Below are 11,713 nucleotides of genomic sequence, written 5' to 3'. Positions count from 1 at the left end.
GTTGCATACAGCTGTACGAACCAACATCAGCAGCAGTCTAATTTTTTTTTTTTTTTTAATCAGTATTTAATTGTATAATGAAGGCCATATAGCGAGGATGTAAATAGTATGTCTACACTCGGCTGCCGGTTTGGACCCGAGACTGTTGCTGCACTTGATACTGCAAGTTATAAACAAGCACCATACATTTAAAATAATATCACTGGTACATTTTATTAATCACATTAAAAGAAATGAAAAAGTGATGTTAACATGCTACGGGCTAAATCTGAGACAGTGATAATAACTACCTGTCACAAAGATGGCCGGAGGGGGGGGGGGCCCTTGTGCAAAGCACACATGGCCTCAATGTCCACCCCACCCCACCCCCCCCTTAAAATCCCCAAAATCTTGCACAAAGTCCTGGGCCAAGAACAGGGACTTTAAGGGATTGATGGGCGGCAATGTTCCCTGTAGCCAGGCTGCTACTGGCCATGCTGTCAGCAGATGTGCTGACAGTGAGGCAAATCTCTCCTCCCGCTGTACCACTGGCAGTGGAAATGCTGACAATGGTGCGGCTGTTAACAGATGTGCTGACAGGTCCCAGACTGACTCCTTCAGCCAGGGCAAGCCCAGCAGCAGAAAAGCTGTTGGGGTTGGTGGTCTCCAGACCTCCCCCATGATCTCCGGCAGCGAAACTGCTGCGGAAGAAGGTGGTCTCCTGGTATCTTCTTGACCACTGCGGCCGGGTGGTTCTTCCCAGTGCTTCCCTCAGCACTATGCAAAGGCTACTGAGGACCGCCAGCATCTATTCCTGGTCCTTCTGGTGCAGGGAGAGGAAGCTCCTGCTCCTCTCCCCCTGATGGTGATGGAGGTAGAGGCAGCTCCTCTCCTCTTGATACCAGCAGGCATTCATCCTCTGCTGGTGGGGGAAGTGATACCAGTAGGCATTCATCCTCTGCTGCTGGAAAGGGACCCAGCAGGCATTCCCCACCTTTGCTGGACGGGGACCCAGCAGGCATTCACCCTCTGCTGGTGGAGGAGGCAGAGGAGGCGTGTAGTCTCCTGCCATCGTAGGTGGGAGCGGCATGTAGTCTCCTGCCGACGGAGGTGGGAGCAACGTGTAGTCTACCCTTGTTACAGGGGATTGGGCTCTCCCTCAATTGCAGAGGACTGGTGTGGCTCTCCCTCACTTGTAGGGGACTGGTGCGGCTCTCCCTCCTGCTCTAGAGACAGCGGTGGGACCTCTCCCTCTGGCACTGGAGACTGCAGCAACGGCTCCACTCCCTCTGGCGCTGGAGACTGTTCCTCTCCCTGTGGCTCTGGAGGCAAAACCAGCAGGCATTCTTCCTCTGCTTATGAAGATAGGAGCTGCAAGTCGTCTCCCTTCAGCCCAATGAGGATGCAGGTAGGCGGGGCTCCCACTTGGAATACAACCTGCTGGGGCAGTCCCATATCGGCAGCCAAGTAGTTGATCACCACAGCTGCCGGGTTCACGAAGGGCACTGGGTAGAAATGTTGTTCCCAGCGTTCCCAACGTTCCCCATCTCTGACCCACAGCAGGTCAACAACCAGTGGGAGGTCCTCCCCGCTCCAGCCCAGGTCCGACACCCAGTCCAGCATCTCATCAGAGCACGGGAAAGGCTCTGTCTCCTCCCTCCTGGGCTCTAGTTCCTCCTCTTCATCCCGCAGACGTTGCTGACGCTTTCCTCTCCCGCTTCTTCTCCCCATTTCTTTATTATTATTATCCCCCCCCCCCCCCCCCCCCCCCCCCCCCCCCAAAAAAAAAAAAAAAAAACTTTTTTTTTTTCCCCAAAATACTGTGTTCCCTGCTTTGGTCTGCATCTAGGAGGCGCTGGTAATCCCGGTTCTGACACCACGTGTCAGAAAGATGCCCGGAGTGGGGGACGCCAGACCAGAAACAGGAACCAGGAAATAAACAGAGAGGTGGAGCTGGTTGAAGCTTAGCACTTGCTTGCACTTAGCATTTAATGAATTAACAGAACAGTAAATAGAAAGGTTGTAACAAACAAAAACACAGGACACGGCACTGGTAGCCAAAATAAACTGACAAACAAAACGGCTATACAGACAAAACATGGTGAGTTTCTATTTTTTTAAAGATTATTATTATTATTATTATTTATTATTATTATTATTATTACCTCCGGCTCCACATCCGTTCTCCACTCACTGAACACACAACAACCCCGAGTGAGTGAAAACATGCAGCTTTTATGCAGCTGTACCTAGACTCGATTGCTAATCAATCATTCAATTGGAGTCGCGTTACAACTGCACGTGAATTAATAAAGTGCAATTTCCCGTGCTCACATATTATTTTTTACTTGCACGTGAAGTGCTGTGCAATCCTTGTGGCTAAATACAAATATACATTTTAAACAACTCGTGTTACACAGACCTGTTTATATCCCGTGTACCAATGACTATACACCAACATTAACATACAACATATAACACAAAATACACACAGGGGCGGGCACTTTGCCACACTACCGTATTCTAATTTTTTTTTTCCTGGGTTGGGAAATAACGTTAACGATTTAATAAAGGTCACAACAAGATAATAAAATGTGAAGCTTGATGAGCAGAGTAATGTAGCTTGTAATTCCAGTCTGTAACTGTTTAAAAAATCATAGCCTTCAATATAAAAGTATATTCTTTGGCTGTCGCAGTGTCCGGAAATCTCTCAAGCATTACCAATGAAAAACACTGATCCCTCTAAACATGTTTTACCGGGATCGAATCTCGATTGAGAAACCGCTGTTTGATTAAAGCACAGAATGTTATCTTATTATAGTAAGAAAAAAACAACATATGAATCCAAATTAACATGTATTTATACTAAAGTAATATTTAGTATAATATACAGTATAATTGTAAATCTCGAAAAACTACTCACTTCTAAATCTTTTGTAGTCATCTTTGTATTACTTTAGTATAAATACATGTTAATTTGGATTCATATGTTGTTTTTTTCTGACTTTATGTGAACGAAAAGACACACATTTGCCCATTTTCCCATTGGAAATAGTGATATTTTGAAATATCACTGTCCTGGTCACAAAAGCAAAGTTTGTGGGGAATAATTACCATGTTCTATACTTTTGAGGCATAAGCAATTAGGAAATAACACTTACTACCCAGGAACATTTTTTTTTTTGTTACACAGTGTATTATTTGATGGTTTGTGCAATATTATGTTACTGTTGCTTTAATTGGAAAAGATATGTGCTGTGACATTGCTGCTCATTGAGTTCTGTATTTTAATTCAGTAAACAGAAGGAAAAACTTGTGCTAAAGAAATAGGGTATTGAACGAAGAAATCCCGTTTTGGATTTGTACACTTTGTGAACCTGGCTAAACTATCAGTTTACACTGTTATGCTGTCTGCTTGTGAACACACATTTGGTTTTCACTCTTGGGAGCATAAGGGAACAGAGTTTGGGTAATCAAATACACAAAAATGTCACACCCTGTGTATTCAAATAGAAAACTACTCAAAATGTCCACCCCTAATCTTAATAATAAACACTCTTAAAACAATATTCACAATATAAAATAATAACAATCCTTCTCAGAGCGTTGTCGCTTGTGTAACCTCTCCCAAGTCAGTGCCAGTCTTGCTGAGTTATACCAATGAGTCCTAGAAAGACTCTGAATAGCATTTTTTACCTTAACACACTGGATCCCAAATCAAGAAGTTAGAAAATTCGATTGCTTATCTGGTTGTCGATCGGGACATCTTACTGTGCGACTGGACATGATGTAAGCGAAATGTTGAATTCACAACAAATAAAGGTGCTGTTTTATTTGCAAGTCTGGGAAAGACAACAGGCAGAATATTACTTTTCTTTTTTTTTTTTTTTACTGTCATAATGGAGCCAGATGAAGCCTCCACTCTAAATGTTTGTCTTCTTTTTTTTTTTTTTTTTTACATAATTACTTTCTTTATGATTTGTTGATTTCAGCACTTTCTTTTGGCTTATTGGTTGCTTAGCTATGAAAACCTGATTTGTAAAAGATTTGCCATGTCACAGGAACGAGTACTAACACAACACTTCGGTATGTAGTCTCAGATTCTGACTGTACAACAAATATAACGTGCGGCGGGAAAGTTAGGAGATTGTAGTTATGTTTTTAAAAAAATGTTTTCAAATTAGTTTTCAGCTTTTTGGCACATTCGCCCATTTTTCTGGATTCATTAAACGGGTGCCTATAGAAAGTCTACACCCCCTTGAATTTTTTTTCACATTTTGTTGTGTCAGTGCCTCAGAGTTTCATACATTTAAATGAGGATTTTTTTTTTCCATTTATCTGCACACCGTACTCCACCCTGTTAAGGGGAAAAAAAGTTTGACAAAAAAATTATATATTAAAAATACAAAACTGAAATATCATAACTGGATAAGTCTCCACCCCCCCCCCCCCCCCCCCCCCCCGAGTTAATACTTGGTGGAAACACCTTTGACAGCAATTACAGCTGTGAGTCTGTTGGGACAGGTCTCTACCAAATTTGCACATCTAGATTTGGCAATATTTGACCATTCTTCATTACAGAACTGTTCAAACTCTGTCAAGTTCCTTGGGGAGTGCTAATGGACAGCAATTTTCAAGCCATGCAACAAATTTTCGATTGGATTTAGGTTGGGGCTCTGACTGGGCCACTTAAGGACGTTTACCGTTTCGTTCCTTAGCCACTCCAGTGTAGCTTTGGCTGTGTGCTTTGGGTCATTGTCATGCTGAAAGGTGAACTTCCATTCCAACTTCAGTTTTCTTGCAGAGGTCAGCAAGTTTTCCTCAAGGACTTCTCTGTACTTAGCTCCATTCATTTTCCTGAATGTTTTTTTTTTTTTTTTTGCATACTTCAAATGGGATTCAAGATTTTGACCAGTCTTGACCATAAAAGCCTGTAGCTCTTGCAAAGTTGCAACTGGCCTCTTGGTAGCCTCTCTGATCAGTCTCCTTCTTGCTCGGTCATCCAGTTTGGAGGGATGGCCTGATCTAGGCAGGATCTTGGTGGTGTCATACTCCTTCCACTTCTTAATAAACGTCTTGACCATGCTCCAAGGGATATTCAAGGCCTTTGATATTTTTTTATACCCATCCCCTGATCTGTGCCTTTCAACAACTTTGTCTCAGAGTTCTTTTGGTGCTTGTGGTTGAGTCTTTGCTTTGAAATGCACTATCCAGCAGAGGGAACCTACAGGAACTGCTGACTTTATCCTGAAATCATATGAATCACTACAATTTAACACAGGTGGAGGCCACATAAGTTGGTGTGTGATTTTGAAGGCGACTGGTTATACCTGAGCTAATTTAGGATTGCTATTACAAGGGGGGGTGGACACTTATCCAACCAGGCTATTTTAGTTTTTATTTTAAATTAATTTTCTACACATTTCTAGAATATTTTTTCACTTGCAAGTTGTGGGGCAGGATGTGTAGATAAATGAAAAATAATAATAATAATAATAATAATAATAATAATAATAATAATAATAATAATAATAATAATAATAATAATAATAATATAGACACACACACACACACACACACACACACACACACACATTTTATTCCAGGGTTTAAGGCAACAAAAGGTGAACATTTTAAAAGGGGGTGTAGACTTTCTATAGGCACTGTGTGTGTGTGTGTGTGTGTGTGTGTGTGTGTTGTGTGTGTGTGTGTGTGTGTGTGTGTGTGTGTGTATGTATATATACACACTAGTTAGATATAACTGGCCAAGTCAGGCCTGTGGTGCTTCATACCTACAGGCCAAAATAAGATCTCTACTGGCCCTATCACTATCATTATCACAATGCAATCATTATCACTACCACTATCATTAGCACATTATCACAATGTAGTCAGTATCACTATCATGATCACAATACAGTCAGTATCACTATCACTATAACATCACAATGCAGTCATTATCATTGTTATGCGTCCGGCTGTTTTTGTGCTGCGTTAGGTCCTTCCCGCAGCGAATTTGGTGTGAATTATTATCACACAAGAATAAAACACAATTGTACACCTTGAGATTATGCACAACATTTCCCCCTATCAAGCTCTGTATGGTGTGTTGTCCTCGATATACTGTCATTATTAAAATTACCACTAGGGGAATGTGGCAAATTTCTGTCCCCTCTTTTTCAATTCATGACTCACAAGATCAGCTGTATGTTGGGCCGAATATTTACATTTGCACCTACCTAAAACCACCTCAATTCAGCTGTCTTTCTAATCAGAAACAGCATTTTAGAAGACTCAAAAAGCATGTCAAAGGGCAGAGAGCAGTGGGTCCCAACTCTGGTCCTGGGGAACCCCATGTGTCTTCTGGTTTTCATTCCAACTGAGCCATCAATTACTTAACTAGACCCTTAATTGAACTAATAATTTGCCTAATTAGACCTTTTTGATTGTTCTCTGCTGCTAAAAATTTGCAGATTTCAAGTTACTAATAAAATGTTACAGCTAACTTGAAATCTGCAACTGTTTAAGAGCTGAAACAAGTTAAACGGTCTAACTAAGCAAATGATTAGTTAAATTAAGGGTTTAGTTAATTGAGAGCTCAGTTAGAATGAAAACCAAAAAAGACACAAGGGGTTAATTACAACAAACTAAAAGAAGCATACTAACTGGGGATGATCCCGTAGTTAGTACGGAGGTCAGTACTAGTACTCAAGTCAATACAAATTGCTATGAACCAAGCAGCTCAAGATAATCCCCAGCTGCGTATTAAAAATGTTCTCAATTGCAACCAACCCAAACTAACTGTTGCCCACTACACTTTAGGGCAGTGGTACTCAACTGTGGCCTTCCAGTTACAATCCAGTCCAGGTTTTTACTCCAAGCAGGTTCTAATGTAGTTAATTGAAGCTGCTAAGAGGCAATTAACTAATGGAATAACCAGTGGATAAGAGGCAAGGTTAGTCTCTGTTCTCCTTGGAATTGCTCGGCTTAAAAGCGATTCTGGCTTTAGGCTTGTGAGATTGGAGGATGCTCAACCTGACAGACAATATATGGAATGAAGCACAATGGGTTATCAACTTAAAGGTACGACTGGAGGCAATGTATAAAGGAACTGCAGGAACAGGAGCGGAGGCCTACGCAGAACTTTACCCCGGGTATTTCAAGCAGTTTGCTGACCAGTAGGGGCAATTTTTGGGCTGCCATACTGCCAGTCACTCCGACAAGGACACGATATGCATTGCTTGACAAATCACTTTTATCACCCTCTTTTTCTGTGCTACAAGCCGCAACCTGCATGCCTGCATTTTTTTTCTTGTCAACATGTCCTCTGCACGTTGGGAACTCCACTAGGAGAGAGGGTGATGTTATGTAGGTCAGTTTAAAAATAATACATGTCTTACAATCAGTAACGCATTACTAAAATTGGTCAAATGTAACACGTCCTACGGAATATAAAGCATTATCAATACTGTTCACAAAATGTAGGCTAATGGTCACTAGGTCTACAGATATACCCCAGCTCCCCTTTTACAGACAGTTGGTTTAAACCAAAGTGGCTTTTCTGGTTTTGTAAATTAAGACACAGGGAGTTAGTAAATTATATATGCATTGATGTTTGGTATTTTACAGGTATTCTCGTAATACTGCATAATCAATTTGTTGGTTAGTGTATCTTGTACACTGTTTCATGATCCGCAATATTATCAGAACTAAAATATGGGATACAATTGAACAGCCATAGGAACGGATAAATATTTAGTTGAGACTAGCTTCTTCCGTTTCAAAATCAACCGAACACATTGTATTTTCAAAAGTTTTCATTCATGATATAGATCAATAACTTCTAAATACAAACTGCAACATATTCATAACAACAAATGGCTTACTAAAGTAATGAAAATAGTCGAACCTAAAATAAGTTAAAGTTACTGTCACAGTTTGTGGGGCGTTGTAGGAGTTGTAGTTAATTTCCTATGAAATATTTTAGCATTACAGGAAAAACCAACAGGTCATCAGACGCCATCTGGTGTTTGGTAAATATAATTCCAAAAATTAAACCTGCAGGACTGTCCTTTCCAGTTACCATGTGAAGTAAATATGGCACTATATGATGCAATGGTTAATTGTAAATGAAAACAGTGTTTTGTGAGCTTAACACTCAATCTTAACCCGTCTCTGCTGTCACCCTTATTATTTGCTGTGTTTGGAACCCTTGGCACAGGATATTAGGCACAGTACAGTTATCACTCCAATTGAAATGAAAGGCCAAAAACACTGCATTTCTCTTTATGCCTATGATATTCTTTTATATACACTATCTAACATACAAATCTATCCCCCATGTCTTGACTCTGTTTGATATATTTGGAAGATTGCCAGGTTACAAAGTCAACTGGACTAATTTGCTGTTGATGCCCATGAACATTGCTGCTGGGGCACTATTACACCCTGGTGTGCCTATATAGACAAATATTACTTAGCTAGTCATACTGATTTATTCCTCTCTACACAAGATTAGTAGCAACTTTAGTACTCTTCTGCAAAAGGTCAAGGCTGATCTCTAAAGATTATCCCCTTTGTAAGGTAGGAGAGGAACCATTACAATGAAGGTATTACCATGCTTCCATGTTTGTATTCTTCATGTTGCCTCTAGCATCCCCTCCTAAATATTTTAATGAAGCCCATTCTATGATTTCCAAAAATATATGTGAAGGCACACGCCAAGCATTGAGAACTTGACCGGATCATGATTCGCAGGTTCCTTGGCTGCATGTGGAGGAGGCTTTGGTTGTGCCTCCCTTGCACTGACTTTAGTTCTAAATATTTACTGAAAATGTGGTCCTATTATAGCCAGCTCAATGAGGATGAGGGGTAGCATTGAAAAATACATAGGTGGCCCTTCTAACTTTTATAAATCACTTTCAACTTGGAATAACTGCCATTTTTTAACAGGAGACCAGCTCTTTGTTTATCCAGCCTGGTTATCCAGGATCATTTTTATTTTTCATGACATCTGTAATGATGGAGGCCTTCATGTGTTCCAGGACCTCAAGAAGATCTACTTCCTCCCTAGCTTCTCTTATTATATGTACTTGATGCTCAGATCAGCTGTACTGGCCTATGGTGTGCCGTGGGATACAGCTCTGCTGCTCATCATTTGGGAGGTTGGATCAATCCTACCAATTCTTCCTAGGGGAGTATCTATTAGTTATGGCCCTTTGCTAATGAAATTTTATAAACCCCTGGCTGTCACAACAATTTGGGAGCAGGAGTTGACGAGTCTAGGTACTACTCCTATTTGGGAGACTGTATGGCTAAATTTGTGGTTTTTAAAAACCTTGCCCATCAACTAATACATTTGAACTTATTCACAGCTTATGCAACCCAGTGCAGACATTTTCAAATGTTACAAATACTTTCATCTAATAAGAATTGTTCTTCATGCATGGACAGGCTATTCTGTTTATGTATATTTTTTTAAATAATAATGTTATTCTTATAGAATAAAAGAAAACGTTAACTGAATTGTCACACCTGGCACCAGTATACATATATTCTGGGACTGTCCCATCATTGCCACTTTTTGGAGCTATGTAGCTTATAGAAAATATTTAATTGAGGGGTTATGTGACATCATAAACCATGAGTGAAGCTTGAGTGGTTTATGAAATGGTGCAGAACCCTGAGATGAACTATTATCTCTTTTTATATTACATGGATTTTAAAATGATGATAAAATATGTTGTTGTTCAAGATATCTATCAATACTACTCAGAATAGAGAGTGCCTTTCTGGGTTCATTTTCACTGTGATCACTTTAAGCTAATCTTGATTGACAGAGAATGTCTTGTTTTCCAAATCTTTGCAGGGCTACTTCTTGTTCCTCATAAAGTTAACAAACAGTTTAAAAAAATAAATAGATAAATAAAAAAAATCTAAAAGTTTGTATCAATATTAGCAAGTATGATGAATTAAAAATGAAAATAAAATGACAAGCCTTTCCCGTTTTTCCAGCATTACAACAATGCAGACTAGTGCTACACATCTCAAAGAAATATGATCTAACATCTGCATACATTACTGGTGCTGATAAATACCAATATCGAACAAGACGTAAAACTAAAATATGTCAGTGCTGTGCATTTTCTAAGTGTATTAATTTATTACATTCCTGTACTGACTCTGTATTTTCAATGTTTTTGATCAGATCATGCCAGATTTCTAGGAGCATACGCATTATAAGGCCATCTGTAAAGTCTAGTAGATTTTGCTAATGTGTTTCATGCAGCAGTATCAGGTAATTGACAACAATTCACTGCATGCTACATAGTATATACAACAGCATTATCTGTCAATGGATAAGGTGAAAAAAGGCACTGGTTTAATGGGGCTTTGAATCAGCAAAGAACATAAGAACGTTTATGGATGAGAGGAGGCTATTCCCTCACCACTATCTGTGTAAAGAAGTGTCTCTTACTATGTCTGTCTCAGCTCGTTCTACACTATAATAATTAGTTGGGGTTAACATTGTCAACTTTTAAGATTTGCATTTGCTCTGGAGAGTTAAAAGTTTCTCATTGATTAGCACCTCCTGGATGCACACATACATCATGGGATTTTGTCCGCCAAGTCGTTTCAAAATATGAGTTGTATAAGGCTAAGCAAGACGTACCATATTCCTTTGAATATAAGACACCCTTGAATTTAAGACCCTTAATTTGAGGAAAAAATAAAACATAAAACAAGCCTCTAGAAAGCTACAACCTCAATTACGCATATGGAGGTTGTATTACAGTATTGTGTTGGAAATATTTTACTATTTGCAAAGGTTCGATAGCACTTTCGTGTACTTTTATTAATTACAAAAAATACAAAAACCTAACTCCCACATAGAGTACTAAACTAAAGCATTTTTTTTTTCCAGAATCTAACTAAATCAGATGGCCAAGCCATTTACAGATTAAAAATAACAATTTTACAAACAAACAAGGTTTACACACAGGCCTCTCCGCACTGACAACCTTCTCACAAACTGCAGAAAAAAACTTTTGGCCCTGTTAAAATAAATCCCATGTAGGTGGCACAGATTAAATAAATTAACTAAATAATTACACCAGTGCCTTTGCATGCATAGCCACACTCCACATTTAACTGTCAAGGACATGCATTAACCCTATCCCTGCCAACCCCCAACACGTTTCTTTCAGGCAGGGATCTGCCCTGCCTCATTGCTGCTTCTCATTTCCAGTCGTGAATCATCCTGCATGTCACGGATGATTCGAGATTGGGCAGTACGTTTTGGTTCATCTTTTCTCGGCAGTCAGTCACGTTGCTGTTTGTGTGCTTGGGGTGTCACATCTTTTGTTGGCAATTTTAATACATGCTATAACAAAGGCTATTTTTGAGATGCAAAAAATGGTTAAATGCATCTTAAATTCAAAGGAATACAGTATTTAATTTATATATATATATATATATATATATATATATATATATATATATATATATATATATATATTTATATATATAATTTACTGTCAAAGCAAATCATAGATTCTAAAAATGAGAATACTTATGTAAATTAATATGATCCTTTGCACACAAACTAGTGTGTGAATCACACACTCTTTGTGAAGAAGTTGGGTCAGATAAACTAATGAAATTTGATAACATACTGAGTAATTGTATTTACTTAAGTAAATTAATGTTTGTTAACTTTTTTGGTTTTTTTTTT

The sequence above is a fragment of the Polyodon spathula genome, chromosome 19 (genome assembly GCF_017654505.1).
Source record: "Polyodon spathula isolate WHYD16114869_AA chromosome 19, ASM1765450v1, whole genome shotgun sequence".
NCBI lineage: Eukaryota > Metazoa > Chordata > Actinopteri > Acipenseriformes > Polyodontidae > Polyodon > Polyodon spathula.
Note: the sequence above shows the minus strand (reverse complement) of the source record.